Source organism: Felis catus, chromosome A1, assembly GCF_018350175.1.
Source record: "Felis catus isolate Fca126 chromosome A1, F.catus_Fca126_mat1.0, whole genome shotgun sequence".
NCBI classification, from domain to species: domain Eukaryota; kingdom Metazoa; phylum Chordata; class Mammalia; order Carnivora; family Felidae; genus Felis; species Felis catus.
The window spans coordinates 39,504,346-39,527,676 of NC_058368.1; the positions used below are offsets into that span (position 1 = coordinate 39,504,346).

General features: G+C 34.3%; 2 long non-coding RNA genes and 1 pseudogene across 3 annotated transcripts in view; 1 reads left to right on the top strand and 2 right to left on the bottom strand.

Moving 5' to 3' along the window:
- Positions 1–19,024, bottom strand: part of LOC123384399 — a 69,434-nt gene extending 50,410 nt beyond the window's left edge. The window contains exon 1 of the long non-coding RNA XR_006595437.1: positions 18,892–19,024. This is a non-coding gene — a long non-coding RNA (uncharacterized LOC123384399). The remainder of the gene's footprint in view (positions 1–18,891) is intronic.
- LOC123384391 overlaps positions 1–23,331 on the top strand; it is a 547,325-nt gene that overhangs the window by 502,347 nt on the left and 21,647 nt on the right. The window contains exon 6 of one of the 2 annotated variants that reach the window (XR_006595432.1): positions 18,836–18,958. The exons of the other annotated variant lie outside the window; for it this stretch is intronic. This is a non-coding gene — a long non-coding RNA (uncharacterized LOC123384391). Of the gene's footprint in view, positions 1–18,835; positions 18,959–23,331 lie in introns of those variants that run through there. 2 annotated transcript variants of the gene reach the window in all.
- On the bottom strand, positions 10,164–10,927 carry LOC101099265 (annotated as a pseudogene).

Sequence of the window (23,331 nt, forward strand, 5' to 3'; positions counted from 1 at the left end):
AACAATAGCCAAAGTATGGAAAGAGTCCAAATGTCCATCGATGGACAAATGGATAAAGAAGATGTGGTATATATATATATATATATATATATATATGTGTGTGTGTGTGTGTGTGTATACATAATGGAGTATTACTCGGCAATCAAAAAGAATGAAATCTTGTCATTTACAACTACATGGATGGAGCTGGAGGGTATTATGTTAAGTGAAATTAGTCAGAGGACAAAAATCATATGACTTCACTCATATGAGGACTTAAGAGACAAAACAGATAAACATAAGGGAGGGATACAAAAATAATGTAAAAACAGGGCGGGGGACAAAACATAAGACACTCAGGAGAACAAACTGAGGGTTATGGGAGGAGTTGCGGGAGGGGGGATGGGATAAACGGGTAAGGGGCACTAAGGAATCTACTCCTGAAATCACTGTTGCACTATATACTGACTAATTTGGACATAAATTTAAAAAAATAAATAATAAAATAAAAATAATAAAAATAAAAAAAGAAACACTTCAAAATAATTAGCATCAGTTGCTTTTTATACATGGAAATAAAACTTACTTCATCATCTGTGTTAATGATTCAATCTTAAAATTTATGATTCCTTAATTTAATTTTTCAGGACAATTTTTTTTATCATTCTCTACAACTTCTTTGTATGTTAGAAGATATAATTTAGATAATTGTCTTTGGTTACTTTATATTGTTACCACTAAAACCTTCTCTATTTTGTTATCTTTCTTGAAGAAACTAATATACAGGAAGTAAGAATGTTTTGACCAATGTAAAGTGGCAAAAAGTTCTTAGAAAATACTGGTTAGTTCATACCCTATTAAATTTTTCAATTTAGATATTGCACTGAGTATCTAGTTGAATATAAATTGATATAAAATAATATGGCTGTAAAGTTTTTCTGTTTTTTCCCTTGGGTGTTTAGTATAACATTAACAGAGACAGTTAAATATACACAATTATACAATGCTACTTAATTTTACATTTAATAGTTAGTAATTATAATTACAAAGGATGGCCTGGCTAGGGCTGATCAAATGTCCTCTTCCCTGGGGAAAGGTGAAATGCAACATTATGCAAATTTATTTCACAGTGGCTTCTTGGTGATTTTTTTTTTCAATTCTTGGGCCTTTTTACCTCTATCTTCTCTGACATGTGTTCCTTCATGCAGAAATACCCTTCTTTTCTAAATTTTTGGAATCTCTTGGACATTGGCATTGTTTTGATTAATGATCTCATTTTTATTCATTCTAGTTAGATCTTGCTGAACAAAAATGTCCTTTTCTTAACTTTAGCAATGACTTTTTATTCTTAAGGTTACCACTGAGGCACTCAAACATTACTCTATGCAAGTTCTCAGACACCTTTATAAAACAGAGCTTTAGAACTCAAGGCTCCTAATCAGCAAGTCCTTTCTTTTTGTTCAATAAGAACATTTGCTATTAAGTAGCCAAAATTTAGAAAGAATTTTACTATCTTTATTTAATCTACACAATAAAATTGGTCTGCTAAATTCAACATTATGATCATCATACAATGAACACATTATCACTCATAATACCTCAAATCCATAACCATGCATGTATTTGTTCTGTTCATTTTTACTCTAATGCCTTTTTATTTTCAATCATTATATTTAAAAAGAGGAACTTAATTCCTTACTGTGTCACATAGTGTTTTGGATGTATTAAATATTTTATATGCATTATAGTGAGACATATTTGATATTCTTGTTTGGTGAAACCAAGGTAAATTGGAAAAATTTGTTTAACCTCTCCTTCAGAGGAATTTACCGAGCATATTCAAAAAGAAGAGAACATGACTGTATTTTCATTGAGATATGCACATCTACTTCCCTGTGACCTGATGGAAACATTCAGAGTTGAGTTATATTTTATGTTTGTAGGTCGAACAAAAGGTGTTTTTGATATTATTTAGTTTTCAGGCACTGTATGTATTCACACCATTAATTATTAATTATTCACAGATTTGCTTAATAATTGTCAAGGCTTTATTCTGAGTTGCACTGGACAGGGGCATGTCAATTCATGTCTTTTGTCTGTCTATATCTTCTATGTATATTGCTGCAGTCAAATTGCTCAAGAAACCATGGCATCAATTGTTAAGGTGGCCAAACGAACTGCAGTATTCTCTAGCTAATGCATTTTTCACAGAAATGTTACAATATAGTGACTTTGATCTAAAGGCAATTTAAATATAAACAAATTCAATATTAGTTCAGCTACAATCTGTCAATTATCTTCATATTTCCTATGTGAATACATTTTCTAATATAATACAGCTTCTATGAAACAAATAGTGCTATTTATTTTCATGCTTTATCTTAAATATAAAGTATTAACTTTCATGTAAGCAATCACTGGTACAGAGAGAACATTGGGAAACATATTGGAAATTAACATAATTATATCAAGAGTTCCCTAGCGGTCAAGAGCATTAGTACTCAAATTGCATTATGAATATGCAAATCCAATATTTTTGATTTAGGTCATTTGTCACTGGTATCAGAAATTGCAAGTCACTGCTGGGCTGTCTAAACTTCTGAAAGAGCTTCAGGTGACTGGTGACTTAATTCAAAAGAACCTTCTGGTACATCAACAATCTATCTGAACTGTATAAGATCTACTGATAGGCAAATTTCCTTTATGTTCTCACTTTGTTTAAGCACTAGCACACAATCTCCCTTTCCATTCGTCTTACGTTTTGGAGTGATGGAAAGGCACTGAATGAAGAGCAATTCCTCTGAAACTGGTCTTTATCAGAAGCAATTATATTTGGGTAAAATATGAATTCAGAATCAAACTTACATTCAGTTTGCTCACCTAGCTAGTGCTTATTCCTCTGTTGTGCAAGGATCATTACTTTTAAACTGTGAGTTTAGATCATTAATTTATTAATTTTTAACTGTGATTACAGATATTCAGCTTGCAGCTGGATTTATATAGCATGCAAACACTTGTATAGGGCATAAAATTTGAACAGGTCATAAGTGCAGAAGTGGTGTTGCTAGATACTTATCGCATGCCATGACAAATGGGTGCAGCTCAATGAATCGGATATTAGAATGTTATTTTGCAGCATACTTCAGCCACTTCCATAGAGACAAGGCTGCTGTTAGTTGCATACTAAATATTGTTCTGACTTAGATCATTCCATCCAAATATAGACAGGTAAAAGAAAGGAATTAAACTAATAAGTGATAAATAATTTTCAAGATAAATAAAAAGAAAAAAACAATATTGGCTACAAATTTGCCTCTCTTCAGGAACTTACTTGTTTCATAACTTTGCCAAATTATATGACCTCTCTAAGATTTATTTACAGGATGATTATGAGAATTAAATAGTATTCATAGTAAGCAATTAACAGCATGCTTGGTATATAAAAGATACCAGAGAACACTTAGAAAATAAGTTTATTGTTATCAAACTGTGTATTTTTTGGAATAAGTAGTGCCTAGTGTTTTGAAATTATCCCTCCAATCTCATTTTCTCTTGACATCCAGCTCACTCACTCCCACTGCAGCCATATTGGATCTCTGTGCTTCTTGGACACTCCAAGTATTCACTCTTTACAGGGCCTTTGCCCTCAGCACTCTGTCCCCATGCAGACTTGTGGCTCACTTCCTCTCTTCTGTCAAATTTTTGCTCATATCACACTCCAGCAATGAGGTCTTCTCCTGGCTACTCTTTATACCCTAGTTACAGTGCTTTTGAAGTCTTTATAAAATAACAATATGCTCACACCTGGCAGTTTACAATCTCCCTTACCTAACCTGTTTTTTTTTTTCTCTTTAGTAAATTTCACTGTTTAGCTTATAATAAATTTAATCATTCATTCATTTATTATCCTCTTCTCCCACTCCTCATTCCAAATAAAACATAAATTCCATAAGGCTAAGAAAATTATGTTTCCTTCAAAGCATTTTCTCTAGCATCAACAGTGCTGGACAAAATCTATATTATTTTTAAATGAATGAATAAAGAATAAATGCATTTTTAATTTTTACATATTAGACATAATTTAATACTATATTTAACAATATTACCTAGTCTCTATCTTTTAATCCAGAACAATGCAAATCTAGGTTATTTTATCCCAGGGATAGATTTTCACATGTCCATCCATTAATTATTTTTAAGTTAGGGCTTAAATTATAATTTTCTTTTTATTTAATGAATACAAAATATGTCTGTGGGCTTTATCCTTACAATAAACAGCTACTCTCTTGCCCCATTTCTAGGTAATAATAGGTATTGATCTGTAGTCTCCATCTGGAATCAAAAACTAAAGGTAACTTCTCAGGAAAAAAAAAAAAGATCGTTCAAGAAGGACACACTCAATTCACACAGTATTTATCAAGTACCTACTATGTTTGCTATAGCTCTAAGAGCTACAGAGAAAATGAAGATGAAAAGAAATACTATATCTTTGAACATGTTTAATATTTTTGAGAATACGAGAGGCACATGATAATCATATAAAAGATCTTAACAAGTCAACCATTTCTCTTTTCTTTTCCTAATGTCTTGCTTATGTACTAAATATATTCACAGAGTAAACACATTGAGAATCTCAGTAAGTTCAATAAAAACCTCAGCTCCTCAACAGAATCACTACCCTGGGGCTGTTTGTAGTTTCCAACATACAAAAGTCAGTACTACATTAAAATTAGATGATCTATATTAAAAATCTGTATGAATGAAAACAAATAGCATCAAAGGAAAATGTTTATCAATTGGGTACCCAATCTTCACAGGAACTTATATTCCTTAAAAGTAAACTTAATATTGTTAAAAGATTTTTCAATGATTAAACGAATTCAAAAATGTTTATTATGGTCTCAGTAAATATTACTAATATAAGAAAGCTTTGATGTTTTAATTAATTAATTTTAATAAGCTATATTCTTTAGCTTGCACAGAAGACCATGATGTTTTAACTGAAAAATGGTCAGAGTATTTCCAAAAATCTTGTTGGTCCTAAAAATGTTCTAGATATGTTTATTCTTTTTGGTAAAGCGTCATGTAAACTACTACTCATAAATATGTCATAAATGAAGGACATGGCACGAGGTGAGAAGTTCTTAGAAAAGGAAGTGTGTAAAAACAACCTCAATAATGAAAGACCTTTCTAAGCACTCGTAAGTTATTTGCTTTTTTTTTTCCTCCAGCATATACACTTCTTAGATCTAGTACATCAGCATTAACTAATAATTGCCTTTACTTTATGTTTCTCAATATAAGAGAAACATACAAACATACTCACCCTTAACCACCATTAAAAAAAATGTTGCTTAAAATTTATCAATCAAATCTCAAATTGACAGATTCTTACTAAAATTAAAGATTCAGTCATAATGGAAAGCTCAAATCTGTTTCCTTATTCAAAAATAATAAAGTTTTCTTGACTATTAAAAAATGATACCAATTTCTCTTATCACGTAATTACTTCAGTTGCTTCTACCACACACTTTTAGCAAAATTATACATCGTCCTATCTTGCTGTTAGTTATTTTATTATGTTAATGTCATTTCACAAGATGATATATTTTTTAAAAACCTGTTAGCTTTATAAACCTGTATCTCAATTGCTTATTCTTTATGAACCAAAAAAGTTTGTAGTATTCCTTTTAAAGTGTTTGCTAGAAGACAGGAATCAGAAGATATATAAGATGTAGTATCGTGTCTCTCAAAGATCCTTAGGATCATCCTACAGGTGTCTCTGTGTTCTTTGAACAGGCCAAGGTCTTTTCCTACCTCAGTATTTTTGCACTTGCTGCTCTTACTTCCCAGAATGCTCTTTGATTGGATACCATCAATTCATCCATATTCCTATCCTTTGGTCTTAGGACATATCCTTAGCAGGGTCTTTTCTGATCGTTTTACAGAAGATTGATGCTTTGAATATGCTTCACTCAGTCACATATTTTGTCATATATTACCCAATTTGTTAATTTCATGACATTTCTCACAATCTGCAGTCATCTTGTTTATTTACTCTAACTTCTCCTTACCCCATGCATGTGAACCCTGTTAGAAAGAGAACATATCTCTCTTAACTTACTATATTTTCTTGCTCAAAACCTGTGCTGACACTCAATAAGTGTATTAAATTAATAAACAAATGTTGTTAAATAGTATGAGGAAAACAGTTACTCTAAAGGAGAAAGCTTGATAAAGCTTTAGAGACTTCATGACATTTAAGTTGATTGTGACAGAGTGAAGGGAACACTTCCAGGTTGAATAAAAATCATTCACTACTTCATAGAAGTAAAGAAAAACCTATGATTTAGTGGAAGTATGTTTCTATTATTAATACATGAGACTTTAAAGGATTTTCTATCTTAAGAAAATATAAATCATTTGGACCAGAAAACTCAAACTATTTGGGGGGGGGGGATGTCCACAAACTGCAAGGAAGTTGAAATGTTTGTCATTTGTCACTTAAATTATTTTAAGATTTTGTGGTGTGCTATACCATTCACTGTCAGTCATGGAATTATTATTATTGTTGTTGTTGTTACTGCTATTTTCAAAGTGACATAAGTCTACTGTAAGCAACTTCCATGCCAAAGATTTCTGCTGTGACATTACTCTTCACGGGGAAGGAAAAACGCCCTGCATAGCATTGTCTTCTACTCTGCCGCCATCAGATATATTGGGTAGGAAATGTCATTAGGTTTTCTTTCCAAATCTCATTACCAGCAAGGAGTACATGTCAGGCTGAATAGCAAACATACCAGTTACCATTACAGGCTATCAACCCAAGGTAAAGACAGGCAGCTTTGGACAGCAGTCCTAGGTAACAGATTTTGCCTGGTGAAATCTGATGTCTTATTCTATCCCACTACCATTGACATTGTATCTATGGATGGAAACAACAGTAGGATTTTTCACCTGCTGCTTCATTTTGCCAGTGATGAAACAGTTGCATGACTTGTAGTTTTTCATTAAGGAAAAGAAAAACGGTATTATTAAAGAACAAATACTTCAGCTTTTGGAATTATAAATTAAGCGTGTAATGTATATCTCTACCTATATTAATCTATGTCTAGTAAGTCAGTATAACTTAAAACCAAATTTTATTGCACCTGCGAAAACAGCATTTACTATAATAAATTCTACTGTTTATAGTGATTTTTTCTGTACCTTGCAGAGTAGTTCCTTTATAAATATGTTTTCATTCAAAGTTCACAATAGAGTAAATTTTAACATTAGGAAATGTTATTGGGAGTCGAAATGCCAAAGATGTACATGAGGTGAAAGCTCAAAGGAGTGTAATTACTGGAGAGAAAATGATCCCATCTACATAAAATGCAGGGCCAGCCAGTGTTTCCGTGGATAGCAGTATTTCCATTGAACCATAGAGCTACCTATTGCTGTTGGCTTCTTTCAGAAGCATCTCTCAGCTTGGTACTTAGAGCTACAAATTCATGGGCAACTTCTAATGGTCACAGACATACCTCTGGATGCAGCGATTGCATTTTGCTCAGCGCGTGTTTCTCTGAGGGATAGAAGAATTGAGGAACTCATTCTAGTTGGCTATCTGCTTTAGAGAAATTGTATTTTGGTAGAGAAGATTTGCATTTGTGTCTGATTATCAGAGATAATCTAATAATGCAAACTGTTAAAGAGAAATAGATCCATACACTTGTTGAAGGCAGTAAAGACAAATTTTATCTGGTACTTTTTCAATAGGAAGGAGAGATTTTGGTGTATCACTGAGCTCAACTCTAAGTTCAACAAGCACAATTTGGAATTCGTGGCCAAAGAGAAAAGTGACAAGGTCAGTAGATGGAAATTTTCTAAGAGGAGAGAATCATGAATAGGGAGATTTTCAGTAAGTTGGCTTAACAAGATTCATGCTAAAGGCAGGCCAAAGTGATCAGATATCAAGGGTTGTAATGAGGACTTTAAACAGATATCAAGGGGCATCAGATATCAACAATGCAGGCATTTGGGGGAGATTCTCCTTATACTTCCTTGGCAAGATTCTTGCCAAACTGGGCTAAGCAGGCTGAGGACAGGTCCAAGATGAAGCCTAATTGAAAAGAGGACTAAAATTGGTCAGTGAGACAGTCTTCATCAAAACTCACATATCAAAGTCAGCATGTCCAAATTGGAGCTCTTTTTTCCCCCTCCTAAATCTGTTTCTCCCCAGCCTTTCATTTTATTTAAGGATACCACCAACCATCTTGTTGCTTATATAAAAGTCTCTGAAGTCTGATCCATTAGGAAATCCTGTGAGTGCTACTCAACAAGTATAGTTTGAACTCTCTACCTTCAATGACATAACCCTAATTCACAATACTATCAGTTCTCACATTGTTTTCTACACTTGCCTCCTTCCTGGTCTTTCTTATTCCATTCCCACCACCCCAACCTCCCAGTGAGAAAGTGTTTTAAGTGTAAACCAAACTCTGCTCAGACTTTTTAATGGCGTATGCAAGGAGAATAATAGCCAACATATTATTGAGTCTGAAAAGACCCTGCACAATTTGACTCCAACCCAGCCTCCAATATCAATTTCTTTCTACAGTCTCTTCTTCACTTTTGATGCTCTGAATATGCAGCCTCCTTAGTATTTTCATTAATATTCAACAAGCTTTGCATTTGCTGTTCCTTCCTCCTGAAAGTCTTACCTTGGCTTTTTGCAAAGTTCCCTGACTTCCTATCATTCATGTCATAATTTAAATTAAAATGCCAGGCAACTTTTTGTATCTGCTTTATTCTGCAGATTAAGATTTCTAGATTCTTCCTCCTCTCAATACCTATCACACCCATCTTAGTCACCTTGGGCTACCAGAAAAAAAGTACCATGGACTGGGTGGCTTAACAACAGATATTTATTTTCTCACAAGTTTGAATGCTGGGAGTCCAAGATCAAGATGCCAGTATGATTGGGTTCTTGTCAGAGCCTTTTTCCTGGTTTGCAGACTGTTGCCTTCTCACTGTATCTTCACATAGAAGAGAGAAAGAAAGCCCTGGTGTCTCCTCCTCTTCTTATAAAAGCATATTCCATCAGGATGACTCCGCCTTCATGACCTTATCTAAGCTTAATTACCTTCCAAAGGCCCCACTAAATACCATCACACTGAGTATTAGAGCTTCAATATATGATTTTGGGGGGAACATAAATGTTTGGTCCATAACAGCCCAAGTTAATAAAATTAAAAAGATATGAAATCCCATCTCATTTAGACCAAACTAAAAATAAATGATTGCATATTAAATATTAGTAATGTAAACCCTCAAGTTTTCAAATTGCATTCAATCACATTTGAATGTGAATGAATCACATTTGAATCACATAGCAAAATTGTACAGCTACCCTTAGCATTCAGTACACATACACATATACATGTATGAACACCCATTTCCTCTGATCTTACTCTACATTCTCTGTAAAATCATTCCAAGGAATAGGCAATGTCTTTCCTGCTACTCCAGGATGAGTAAACTGGTATTATCTCTCTCTCTCTCTCTCTCTCTCTCTCTCTCTCTCTCTCTCCATCTAGATGTAGATAGGTATAGATATACATATAAATATCTACGTGTGTGTGTGTGTGTGTGTGTGTGTGTGTGTGTGTGAGGGGGGGAGATTCTGTCTTTTTTTTTCAAGTTTCATTGAGAAATAAATGACATACATCACTATATCAGTTTAAGGCATACAACATAATAGTTTGATTTACAAATATTATAAATATGATTACTACAGTAGGTTCAGCTAATATCCATCTTCTTATATGGATACAATAAAAGGAAAAGAAAGAAGGGGAAAAATGTTTCTCCTTGTTGTGAGAACTCTGAGGATTTACTTTCTTGTGTATATCACACAGCACTGGTAGGCATAGTCATCATGCACATTACATCCCTAGTATTTATTTACCTTATATTTGTAAATTTGTACCTTTTGACCACCTTCTGTTAATTTCCCCCAATTGGTTGTTTTAATAAACCAATTCAATACAAGATTTAACTTGGAACATTGATGTATTTTTATTAGATAACACATGTGAATAATCACCTTACCCAAACAAGAACTATTAGGTATATTTATAGGGAGAAGGTAAACAATGACTTAATAATTTTAACCATCATTACAATAATGACTCTGTTTAGTCTTTTTTTTTACTAGGCAAAGAACTTTATTAATCTTGTCTCAAACTTTATTCCCAGGCTTCTTCAGCTTAATTAGCTGCAAAGAATGAATTGTGTATAAGCAAAAACTGAAAAGAGCTGCAGTATCCAAGAGGCTTGGGCTTAAAAATATTAGAGATCTAGAATTTATCAGATCCATGAACAAAATTTTTAAAAAGCAGTCATAATATAAAATAGCAGCTCCCAGTAACTTCTTCAAGTTTTATCTTCTTCAGAAGTTGACTCATCTCCGTTTGCTCCATTCTTGGAAGCGTCATCAAAATTCTCCATAAGATCTGGAACTTCATCATCATTACCCTCTCCGGTAGCAAGTGGTGCCTTTCCATCCACAGATTGTTTGGGCAGAGCTTCAGCCAGCCTTCTTAACCTCGTCAGACTGTCTGCACCAAGTTGGTTTAAGATAATGGGCAGCATTTCTGTCAGCTGCTTTGTCTCAGCGCAGCCTGTAATGGTGAAAGTGTTCACTGCCAGGGATGCCTGAACTTTAGGGTTGTTCAAGTGGTCACTGTTCCGTGGTTTGTGAACATACTTCTTCAAAACCAGAGATATTGTTTACCCCTAACTTCTTTAAGGAGAACTGAAGTTTTTTTATCATCTGCTGTAGCTGTTCTATGAACCACCTTCTTCTTTCGCGAGCAGTTCCTTTCCCACCAATGCACACTTGTGCTTGCAGTTTGGTGAGTTTCTCTTGGTTCTTGATAGTTTCTGTCATCTTGTTGGAGCGGAAACGGGACCGCGCCTGGGACTAGGGTTGGCGCTCAGGGGGCCTCGGGTGGGCCAGCTGAAATTAGGCGCCTAATTCTGTTTATTCTTCTGCAAGTATCATCCTAAACACTTTTACATCGCATTTTTTGTTTGCTTTAAATTGTTCAGTACACACACAGGTATACAGAAACACACAATGAAGCAGGGGCTACTAGGAAATATTTCTTTTAATCAATGAATAATTTAGAACGTACAATAGGTTTCTGTTGCCTTTCTGTTATTGATTTCTAGTTTTATTCCATTATCATCAGAGAATACACTCTGTGGGATGCCAGTTCTTTTAAGTTTATTGAGGCTTGTTTTAGGATACAAAATATGACCTATCTTGGTGAATGTCTTATTGGTGCCTAAAATAAAATTGTGTATTCTCCTGTTGTTGAGTGGATTGTTCAATATATATATCAATTAGATACTGTTTATTGATTGTGTTCTTCAGATCATCTACGTCCTTTTAAATTTTCTTTCTAGTAGTTTTATCAGTTTCCAAGAGGGGTGTTGAAAACTGTAATTGTGGATTTGTTTATTTCTCTTTTCAACTCAGTTTTTATGTATTTTTGAAGTTTTATTTTTTAGTGTGTACACTTTTATGTCTTCCTGCTGAATTGAACTTTTATCATTATTTAATGTCCTTCTATGTCTCATATAATTTTATTTGTTCTATGGTCTAATTTACATATAGGTATATACATATATAGCCATTTACGTTTGTTTTAAATTAATGTTTTAAATTAATGTTACATGGCATTTATTTTTTCCATTCTTTTACTTTCAATTTGTCAATATCATTGAATTTGTAGTGAGCTTCTTATAATTTGAATATATATGGGACAATTTTTAAAATCCAATGTCTGGTTTTTGATTTGTGTATTTATATCTTATACATCTAAAGTGATTACTGATACATTAGTGCTTTACTCTGCCATTTTTATTATTTTCTTTATTTCTTGTTTCCTCTATTCAAGACTTCCTGTGTGTTACTTGAGTAGTTTTTTTAAAGATTTTGTCTTGTTTTATCCACAGATATTCCTCAATTTATGATAGGGTTATGGCCCAACTATGTTACTGTGTAGCTGACTGGGAGCTCAGTCAGCTGAGCTGGGAGCTCAGCTTGCTGCCACTGCCCAGAATCACAAGAGACTCTACCAAACATTGCTAGCCTGGGAAAAGATCCAAATACAAAATTGAAAGTAGTTTCTGCTAAATGCGTATCAGTTTTGCACCATCATAAAGTTGACATATCCGAAATTGAGCCCTCATAAGTTGGAGACCATCCGTACAGTGTTTTTGAGTATTGTATTTGCGTTGTATCTGTTGTACTTGCTATGGGTATTACAATATACATGTGTGACAGTGCAGTCTACATGTTCTGTGTTTTACCACTTCAGGTCAAGTATGAAAATTTCATTTCTACTTATATCCCTTGACATTCTCTAGTAAAACATTATCATGATTATCAGATGTTATAAGTTTAGTTTCAACCATCCAACATGACATAAAATCCACGAGGAAAGGGCGCTGTATTGTGTGTGCGTATACTTCTGCCCTACGTACCACACTGATCCTCTGGGACTCTCTTTCATCATGTCTTTTCTGCTCAAAGAACTTCTTTCAGCCAATCTTAAAGTGGGTCTTGTAGCAAAACATTCTTTAGTTTTCCTTCATCTGAGAATTTCCTCATGTCCCCTTCATTCCTGAGGGTATAGTTTTCACCAGATACAGAATTCATAATAGGTAGTTGTTTCCTTCCAGCATTTGGAAAACTGTGTATCACTTTGTTCTGCCCTCCATGATTTCAGATGCATTCTTTGGCATTCAGTTCTCTGACATTCTTTACCTACTGGTAATACATCATTTTTCTCTAGCTGCTTTCAAGGTTCGTGGGTTTTTTGTTTTTTTTTTTTTTGCTTTTTGTTTGTTTTTTGTTTTGTTTTGTGTTTTATCCTCTCTAGCTTTTAGAAGTGTAAATATGATGTGCCTTTGGCATAGATTTCTTTGGGATTATCCTGTTTGGGATTTGGTCAACTGCCAGAATGTGTAAATTTGTGTTTTTGCCAAATTTGGAAAGTTTGCATCTATATTACTGCTTAAAATAGTATTTTAATGTCATTTTTTTTTCTTTTCCCTCTGGGATTGTGATGTTAGGAATATTGGGAATTTTGTTGTTATCCCACAGATCCTTGAAACTCCATTTCTTGTCTCGTTTCTCTTCACTGTTCAGGTTGGGTAAATTTTATGAATCTGTCCTCAAGTTCACTGATTCAGTCAACTGTCATCTCTACCACTGGGCCCTTCCATTTTGTTATTTCTGTTCTTGTATGTTTTCATTTCTATAATCCGTTATATATATATATATGTATATATATACACATACACACATATATATATATGAAAATTAAAATTTTTTAATTAATAAACTTTATTTTTAAAGTAATTTGAAATTTTCAGAAAAATTGAGCAGAAAGTATAGAGCTCCCACATACCACTTCATCTGACCCCCAAACATATATACAGTTTCCCCCATTATTAACATCATGCATTAGTGTGGCACACATTGGTTACAATCAATGAGTCAATATTGACATATTATTATCAACTAAAGTCCATACTTTACATTAGGGTTCATTCTTTTTGTTGTAAATTCTATGGGTTTTAACAAATGTATGGTGACTTGTATCCACCCTAACAGTATCATATTGAAAAATTTTACTACACTAACAATTCCCTGTGTTTCACTTATTCATCCCCCTCTCCCTTCCCTAGAACGCTTGGCAACTATTGATCTTTTTTTTTTAATTTTTTTAACATTTATTTTTGAAGGAGAGAGAGACAGAGCATGAGCGGGGGAGGGGTAGAGAGAGAGGGAGACACAGAATCCAAAGCAGGCTGCAGAATCTGAACCATCAACACAGAGCCCAGTGTGGGACTTGAACCCATGAACTGTGAGATCATGACCTGGGCCAAAGTCAGACAGTTAACCGACTGAGCCACCCAGGTGCCCCAAGCAACTATTGATCTTTTTACTGTATCTTTAGTTTTCTTTGGTCAAGAATGTCACATAATTGGAATTATATAGTACATCACCTTTTCAGATAGATTTATTTCTTTAGCAATACAAAATTAAAATTCCCATTCTTTTCATGGCTTGATAGCTTTTTCCTGGAGGGGCACTGAATATATTTCTTCTATCACTGTACAACAGTTTGTTCACCTTGAAGGGCATCTTTGTGTCTTCTAAGTTTTGGCAATTATGGATTAAATTGCTATTAAACATTTATGCGCAGGTTTTATGTGGACATACTTTTTAATGTATTCTAGTAAACACTAAGGATCATATGATAATTATGTTTAGGTTTGCAGAAGACTGCCAAACTGTTTTCAGCGTGGCTGTATTGTTTTATATTTCCACCAGTAATGAATAAGGGTTTCTTTTGCAGCATATTTTCTCCAGCATTTGGTGTTACCAATGTTCTGGAGTTTGGCCATCCTAATAGATGTACAGAGATACATCATTGCTTTAATTTTCTCTCTTGATAGCTGATGTTGAATAATACCTCATATGCTTATTTTCCATTTGTGTAACTTCTTTGGTGAAGTATCTCTTAGATCTTTTGATCATTTTAAAATTGGGTTGTTTAGGGGCACCTGAATGGCTCAGTTGGATAAGCATCTGACTTTGGCTCAAGTCATGGTCTCCCAATTCGTGAGTTCAAGCCCCATGTTGGGCTCTGTGTTGACAGCTCAGAGCCTAGAGCCCATTTTGGACTCTGTGTCTCCCTCTCTTCCTACCCCTTCCCCAACTTGCACTTTCTTTCTCAAAAATAAATAAACATTTTAAAAATGGTTTGTTTGTTGGCTTATTGTTGAGTTTCAAGAGTCCTTTGTGTATTTTAGATACCAGTCTTTTACCAGATGTGAGTTATGCAGAGATTTCCTCCAGTGTGTGGCTTGTTCATTCTCCTAAGGGATCTCAAAACAATAACAACATACAGCCTTATTGTGATATAATTCACATACCATACAGTTTATGCCACTAAAATATATAGTTTTCTCCATACTTTGGTCATGCTAATATAACTATATCCACACAATACAAAAGTACGTGAAATTTATCTTGGTGTATGATTTTTATTTTGCTTTCAGAATTTATACTCATTATAAGAAATTAAACTCATAATGAAATAGATTAAATATATATATATATATATATATATATATATATATATATATATAAATTAATAATTTGAAATGTCCGGATACATCTGTATTTGTGTAAGAGAGGCAGGGTAGAAAAGCTTATCTATCACAATACACCTTTCACTTTTTTTCATGTTTTGAAAGCACCATCTATTATAACACCTCTTGGACGTTTATATGCTAAAGTAGCCAGCCTAATTCACAGCAGGATTGATCTGCTTGATTCTGACATTCAAACAAAATGAAATTCTGAGATTCCAACATAAAAAGTACACACATTTAACTTTTATTTTGGTAGAGAGCTGAGCAAGCAAGGATTTCTACCAGTAATGCTGTTTCTTGTGTTGCTTTTTGAATGCATAGAATACTGCTGTGGTTTTCATGGGAAGTGCCTTAGCACAAGAATCTTTATTCTAAAGGTGCAAGAGTAAATTCATCTTGGTACAGTCTAAAACTTTAAACTCTAACTCATCCAGAGTTCAGGTAAGCCAAGCACATGGACACCATGTCCCTATTAACTAATCTGCCTTAAGTATATAAACTATCCTCAGATCTCTAGCGTAGATTTTAGGTCAGTCCTCTAACTGGGTCCCTGCCTCTAAGAACATATATTAATGTGTTACTTTTCTTTTTGTTTCTAAAGAATATTAAAATATCTTCTTATATAAAGTGATATTTTGTTTAAAGAAGTTAGGTAAACAAGTTATGACCACTTTAAAATGCATAACTTTTTTTTTTTTTTTAATGAAGGCATCACTCTTTCAGTTTCAGTGAAATAACGGTAGTGGGAGTAAAGCCTCTACTTGGGTCAGTGCTAAGATGCCAGCATTGATTGAAGGACCCCCATGTCCTTGGAGAGCTCAGTATCTCAGCTCTTAGTCCAGAAGGGGAAGTCAATGAGGAAACTGCTAATTACAACAAAGTGTGATACATATCAGGATAGAAAAGAAAGAACAGAGTTCTGCATGTTCACAGACATGGGAAAAATGTAACAGGCATATTTATTATCCAGTATCACTGATACATATACCTCAAATAACAATCATACACAAAAAGAAGGAGAGATAATCTTCTTAGTGTTAAATTTAGGGAGATGTCTCTGTCTAGGTATTTTTCATTGTGAACTTCTATGATGTGGGTTTGTGATGAAATAAATCTTGAACTCTAGGTATTAAGTTTGGAAACTTTTGATAAAGAGCAGTTTGGGTTGGCTGAAGCTTTTTCTACTTGAGTATGAAATTTTATCCCTGGAAAGCTAGATCTGACCTTGGTTTAGACTTGAAGAGCTAGTGAATATATTTTGTGATGGGTTTATTCTAAGATCTATGTTTAAGGAGTTCTTCAAAGTGTTAGAAAGAGGTTCTCTGAAGAGCCATCTAGAATATCTTCTCTAGTACACCAATGCAGAAAAAGATGTAGAAACTCAGAATCCCTTTGCAAAAATATGTTTGTGTACTGGGAATGGTAGGCGGAATTCTAATATGGAACCCATGTTCTCCAATTGCTGGGTGTTATTCCTTGTAATACTCTCCACTTGAGTGGATGTGACACATGACTCACCTGTATAAGTAACATATGGCAAAGGTGATGGGCATGGGATGTCATCCCCATGATTTGGTTATACATGATTATCTGTCTATATATGAATTAGGTAGACTCTCCTGCTGGTTTTGAAGAAAAAGCTGCCCAGGGGCTGAACTGCCCGGGGAAAGAGAGCAACATGGCAAGCTATTTTTTTTTTTTTTTTGTCCTACAATGTCAGGGAACTGAAATGTGCCAATAACCATGCGAGCTTGAAAGAGGAGTGCTCACTTGAGCTGTGTTGAGACTTCCGACACACAGAAACTGGGAAAGTTAATAGATATAATAAGTTAGTAGAGTTAGAGAAATAACAAATGGTAAATGGTGTGGTTTTAAGCCTCTAATTTTGTGATGATTTTCTATGTAACATAGAAAAACAATATACAGTAAAACCTTGGTTTGCGAGCATAATCCTTTCCAGAAACATGCTTGTATTCCAAAGCATTTGTATATCAAAGCGAATTTTAAGAACCATTGACTCAATTGTGATCATGTGACATTCGGTGTCTGGTTCTACTCGTATTTCAAGACATCGCTTGTTCATGAAGTTAAAATTTATTAGAAATATTTGTTTGTCTTGTGGAACACTGGCAGAAAAAAGGTTACTCTCAATCCAAGCTTTTATGTACTTACTAAGAATGTTTCTATGTATCTCAATCTCTCCCCAAACTACACTTGGTTAAAGGTGGTATAGAATTCCTTTGTATTAAGAATTGATTTCAGTAGTATGTTGAAGGAAACAAAATGAAAACATTTTAAGTCTTGTATTTATTTTACTTTCATATAATGGAAAAGTCTTCAAGAAAATACCGAAAGCCGCTTTGATAACTCGACTGAGGCACTGGGGACCCAGGCTCCTTCCAGCCCTCTTCAGCCTTTATCCTGATGTTTACAGGATGACTGCTGAAGCCTAAGACATATTCATGGTCCAGGAAGCAAGAACAATGAGACATGGGCAAAAGTTTGCCTAAGGGGACAGTCCCCTTTTTAAGGAACACTTCTAGAAGGACAACTCAGCAACTTTTACTTCTATTCCTTTAGCTACAATTTAGCCAACTAGCCGTCCCTATTTGCAATAAACACTAGAAAATATAGCTTTTTATTCAGGCAAGTCGTTCTTCCAACAAACCTGGATTTCCGTTAGTAAAGGAGAAGAGAAACATGATATTCTGGCACATTAGATATATATTTTATATCAATATGTATTTCTTATCTGAAAAAGTTTTGAATAATGAGTATTATTTTATGTAATAGAAACATGAGGAAAGTTTTAAATATTTTTCTTATGTGAAAAAATTTAGGTTCTGATCATATGAGCAAGTAATTTACTAAATACTCGCTTCTGCAAATTAACTGATTTTCAATTATGAATAATGACTTAGTAGGCTATAATCATTCCTTCTTTGCAAATAGAAATGCATTTTTCTTCATACCTATTGAACTCATTTATTCTGATTTATTGGGAAATGTATTTTGTGATAATTACAAATCATCTGTGATGATTCAATGAGTACCACATTGGTTTTAATAATTTTCTCATTTATCCTCAGTATCCTATGTTTCATTTTCAATAAGTAGGAATGCTGGAGACTAGAATATATTTCTTGTAATGCTCTTCAACAGTAATTACTTCTTAACATCATTAAAAATTAAAACATATATTTTTTAAAAAATATTGATAGATTGACTAAAATAAAACATTGCCAAGCAAAACATCTACTTCATCCTCATTCTATTTCTACTGTATCCAGTGTCCTCTCACTGTTAAGATTATTCAAAATTTTAAATTGGGTAGAAGTTTTATATTTTTTCAACAATAATTTGGTGAAAGTAGTGAAGAGTGTTTCTTGGAAAATGGTTATAGAAATAGATGCTGGGAAATTATTTATTGGAGCTCTTTTGAGGGTGACAAATAATTACACCTCTGCTTTGCCCATTCCAAGGCTAAAACCAGTTGAGAACTAAGAAACGCAACTTGAGAAATGAAGATTAAATATGCTATATCTCCGATAAACCTGATTAATAACATACCTTAGGTTTAAGAGAAGGTGTGCTTCATCAGACCTCCATCACTGAATTGAATTTACTCATATAGTTGCAGGTAAAGAAGGACAACTGTAGATGCTACCCAAAGGATGGTAGAACACTTACCTCCTGGCAGAGGTGAATACGTGCATCCAGGATCAGCTTCTCCAAAGATCTCCAAAGAGAACTCAGGAGTTCCTAAGCTACTTATTCACATGTGTTTCCTTCTGTTCAGTTCTCACTGAACTAGAGAGATTTGGCATTGGGTGGAAACTACAGCTGCTCTCAGATTTTTTTCTTCTAGAGAATTGAAGTCAACTCTCCTCTATAGAACAGAGAGAGCAGAGGATATGTGTTTCTCCCTAGAAATTTTATGATATTAACAGTGCTGCTTTTAGTTAAGTTCTTTAAGTGTTTGAGCACAAAGTTCTCTTAATATGGTACATATTGAACCTTAGTAATAATAACTTCCTCTAAGTGAAGGTTTATTTATTTACACACTTTGTTAAATATTATGCATTCATTAGGTCACTCCCTGGTTGTTGTTGTTGTTGTTGTTTTTCCCCTCAGATGATGAAACTGAGGCTCATTCAGATCTGACAAGAAAATTGTTCAAGATTTCATGTAACGAAATTGTTAATCTAAGCTCCTGTTAGTCTAATTCCAAATTCCATTTCTTTAAACACTATGCAATCTACTCCACCCCACTGAGGACTAACATCACCAATAAAACTTGGAATTGCCATATTGGAAACTGTTTCAAATAAATACAGGAACAAAAAGATGTGTTTGTTAATATTATTCAGAGTCTTCAAGAATTTCCAATTTTTAAATGGTCTTTAAAGCCCTCTGCATTTATTTTAAAAAGTAACATTAAAAACATAACTGATGGATGAAAAATATACATATATGTGTCTATATCGTTTCCATTTTTCATATAACTGCAAAATGAATGTAAACTTTGTATGTTACAATATGAATTTTAGGGACACCTGGATGTCTCAGTCAGTTAAGATCCGAATCTTGATTTCAGCTAGGTTATGATCTCACTGTTGGTGGGATGGAGTCCCAGCTGACAATGAGGAGCCTGTTTGGGACTCTGTCTCTCCCTCTTTCTCTGCTCCTCCCTTGCTGGTTCTCTCTCTCTCTCTCTCTCTCTCTCTCTCTCAATAAATAAATAAATAAACTTAAAAAGAAAAACAACTTAAATTTTACTTTTAAAACATCTTAGGAATTTTGAGACATGATATTTCTCTATAGAGCAGACTCAGATTTAAACCTTGTATTTCCAATCTACAGGCTGGTATTATAGAAGAAAAATCTCTGGAGAGAAGAGACTCTGCTAATGGAGATGACTAGGAGATGACTTAGGAGATGACTAAGTCATTTTAGGAGATGACTAAGTCTTCATTTTTAACACTATCACTATAATTTTGTTGAGAATTCAGAGAATAGAGAAACAATACACAGTATTCCTATTGCCCAAGAAATGTATCAGCATCCTGTGGAGAGTTGTGCAAGGTTTATTTTAGAGAGTAGTACCACAAATGCCTAGTTATAAGATCAAGGTGCAGTAGACAAAATCAGAGTTGAATTTCATGTTCTTCACTTATTTGTGACCATGCTACAGGTGAAATGTGCAGATGTGATGAATAAAATTTAGGTGATTCAAAGCACTTGAGTGAAGCTTAAAATGTATGATTCAGAAGTAGATGTTTAAAAATTGCACACAGGGGCTCCTGGGTGGCGCAGTCGGTTAAGCGTCGGACTTCAGCCAGGTCACGATCTCGCGGTCTGTGAGTTCGAGCCCCGCGTAGGGCTGTGGGCTGATGGCTCAGAGCCTGGAGCCTGTTTCCTATTCTGTGTCTCCCTCTCTCTCTGCCCCTCGCCCGTTCATGCTCTGTCTCTCTCTGTCCCAAAAATAAATAAACGTTGAAAAAAAAATTAAAAATTGCACACAATTTTTGAGGAAAAATCTGAGATTATATAAATAGTATTTTGACCAATCTAGAACCACTAGATTCATATTTTCATTGATTTTGTTTCTAGTGCCAATAATAAAAACATGATATTTAGAAGACTGCAGATTAGGATGCATTTTTAATTATCCAACAGGCCTACTAAAATGTGAACAGATGGTAAACGCAAATCTTACTTAATTGGAAAACTGGCGTTACGAGAAATAACTAAGTAGGAAAATATTTGCGTTAAATATACTTAGCAATTGAATTACATCATATTTGTACATATCTGTTTATGAAGGCATCTTTAATATTAAACAGGTTCTGATTTTACACTAACCTGTTTTAAAGAGTTAATATTTATTTATGGGGAGAGGGATTGGTAACTAGCAAATTGGAATGGGCACAGTGATATTTAAGAGGATCACTTGATAATCCCCCACAGATTGGAGCTACCATTCCCAATTCTTTTATTTCCTGTTGCCTAGAAGCAATAGCAAAGTATTTCTTCTCAGTATCATTTGTGGGGCAGAAGATGATCAAGTTTTATGGATACACATTCTACAGTCTCATTTCCATCAGCTCTGGAATTGTTTCACTGATAAGCACTAACAGGAGGGAGATAGAAGTAAAATTTATAACCCTCTTCTAAATCTTCGTGATTCCTGTGAACGGCAGCAGATCACTCTTGCCTTGGCTGACACAAACTACCACCATGATCAAAAGGCTATAATAATGCTGTTTTATTAAGAAAGATAGCAGTCAAAAAGGTGAGATTCCCAGAGGCAAAGAAATAAATAAAAACAGCAGTAACAGAATGAAAGAAGATGGTATAAAGTACTATTTAGGGCAATAACCGAGTAGAATGAGAGATAATATGCAAATCTCGTGCTGGGAATCTGAATTGGATTTTTGTAAACATCAGTTTCTGACTGTAATATCCCAGTAACTAGTAAATGGTGACCTTAGTATTAACTAAACTGAGTACTGGGGAACACAGAACAGAAAGCTTGCGTCACAACTCCACCTTAACAAAGATAGGGATGTAGTAGGAAGAGTGGCTACGCTGAAAAGTGCCATTGAGTATGGCTTCACTGGGGTGTCCTGTGTGGGTTCAGCTATCATGTGTTAATACTATATTTTTCCCAAACAAATTATACATTGTCAAAAGCCTATTAGGAGAGTAGCAGTCCACGCATATATTTTTGGATCGTGGGGGAGTAATAGCATCACGTAATCATATGGAGATTCATTAGTTAGTTCATTGTTCAAAGTATGCGATAGTATCAACTAGTAGATCCCCAGAATTCAACTCGGCTTTTTTGAGCTGAAAATGCACAATATGATGATGTTTCCTTTAAAGGTCATTCACCATTATAAGGCAAAAATTCAAAAAGCCATATTGATTATGAGGGGGACTTCCATCATACCTTTAGTCACCTATATTACATTCTGAGGCATTTAGCACAATCAAAATCCATCATTAAGTACTGCTTCAGCCCCGGGCAGTACCTATTTTCGTTTCACATTGACTTAAATGTTTTTACTAATTTTTAGTATCCTTGGAAATTGTAGCAGATTTATTTTACAGATAAGAAGACTGAGAACCATTTCATTGGAATAATTGTTCAGCATCACATTAGTTGATTATCGGATGATAACTAGAAAATAGTTCACCTTGTCAGCCACTCATATCTTAATTACTTGTGTGTTATTGAGCTCCAACTCTTGTTGAAATGTAAGCTCCACAAGGCCAGGGGCAGGTATGTGTTTCTGTGCTGTACTCTGTATACTTAGCACCTGAAGTACAGATGCTTAATATTGTTTCAAAGATTGCACGGAGGTTGATATTCATAAGAATTTTTTATCAAAATTGAGATTTGTTACTTAAAAAAAGATCATTGAGATTAACTTTGCTTTGTTTTTATATGGTGTCAGTTCCTACATACCTGTTTTAAAAGAACTTTAAAAGCATAAGTATTATTGAATTAAGCTGTAGTCTTGCAGACTTGCAGAATAAAGCATTTGAATATTGACATTCCGCAGAGCTGAAAGGTCGAGATTCTTGTGGAGCAAATGCGAACAAGGACTAGAAATGTTAACATGAGCAGGGGACACAACTAAGAGAGACCGCATGTTGCAATTATAGACCTCCATCATGCATTTGTAGCCATGAGAACATTTATCATCAATACGTTATCAGTGTGTCTTTTTAAAAAACAATTTAATTGCTAATACAGTGGGCAAATTCAGTTATTTTACTTCATAGACTGTCAATGGGCAATTATAAGGCAGTCCTAGGAATAAAGCATTATCTTCCACCAAACCAATTACTTAAGTTTAATCTTAGGCCTTTTTCCTCATTTACTTAACTGCCTTGCTATTTATTCTCTCCCTTAAACATAACACCTGATCATTTGTCTCAGTTATGTTAAAAAAATGAATTATGTGGGAAGAAATTCAACTAGTTGTTTGGCAAGACAGAGACAAAATAAAACCATCAATTAAATGACAAATATGTAACTTTTCTAATGTTGGTAGTGGGAGATGGATAGGTTATTTTGAGCTAATGTCTAACATTTTTTTGGTTATCTAGACAATTCTA